We start from the raw sequence: 1,229 nt of genomic DNA on the forward strand, positions 1-1,229 counted from the left end.
TTTGGGGGGGGGTAATATTCTAAACAGCCACAAAGATGACATATGCCAACAAGTTTTTCTCTTTTTTTGGTTGGCAAAGTTGGTACAAGGTGTTTGAAATGAGATTCTCCCTTGTGGCCGCATCTTTAATTTAAAATTTGCCTAACTTAACTTTAAACTGTTTTGTTTACTAGGAAGTAAAAGATTTCCTTACTGCAATTAAGGATTAATTGAAAAACTGCGGAATTTGTGATTCAGAGGGTTATAAATTTGATAACTGATACCCCCATAATACACATTGTGCCCGCGCCGCGCTCGCCATGTGGCTTCGCTGCCCCTATGTTGGTGAAAACCCTAACTTTGTTTATTTTTTGTTCCAGTTGCAATTGTGTTGAGGCTTTTATCGACACGATCTTACAACTAAGGTAATGTAAAACCAATAAGAAGTCAGTCATTTGAGTTGTATGTTCTTGTTGTCTTTTCATGTTGGAGAACTCGATCAGTTTACTAACAATGACTTTTTACTTCATATACATGACTAACCTTACAGTTACATAACTAATGTTACAGTTCATTTCCCATATACATGACTAACGTTACAGTTCATATACACTAATGTTACAGTTCATATTCCATATACATGACTAACATTACAGTTACATAACTAATGTTACAGTTCATATTCCATATACACGACTAACGTTACAGTTCATATAAACTAATGTTACAGTTCATATTCCATATACATGACTAACATTACAGTTACATAACTAATGTTACAGTTCATATTCCATATAACGCTACATGACTAACGTTACAGTTCATATACATAACTAATGTTACAGTTACATAACTAATGTTACAGTTCATATTCCATATACATGACTAACGTTACAGTTCATATACATGTACATAACTAATGTTACAGTTACATAACTAATGTTACAGTTCATATTCCATATACACGACTAACGTTACAGTTCATATACATAACTAATGTTACAGTTACATAACTAATGTTACAGTTCATATTCCATATACATGACTAACGTTACAGTTCATATACATAACTAATGTTACAGTTACATAACTTATGTTACAGTTCATATTCCATATACATGACTAACGTTACAGTTCATATACATAACTAATGTTACAGTTCATATTCCTAACGCTACAGTTCATATGCAGGACTAATGTTACAGTTCATATACATGACTAGTATTACAAAAGAACTGAAAAACACAAAT

Source organism: Branchiostoma belcheri, unplaced genomic scaffold (assembly GCF_001625305.1).
Source record: "Branchiostoma belcheri isolate BF01 breed outbred unplaced genomic scaffold, Haploidv18h27 scaffold31, whole genome shotgun sequence".
Classification (NCBI taxonomy): domain Eukaryota; kingdom Metazoa; phylum Chordata; class Leptocardii; order Amphioxiformes; family Branchiostomatidae; genus Branchiostoma; species Branchiostoma belcheri.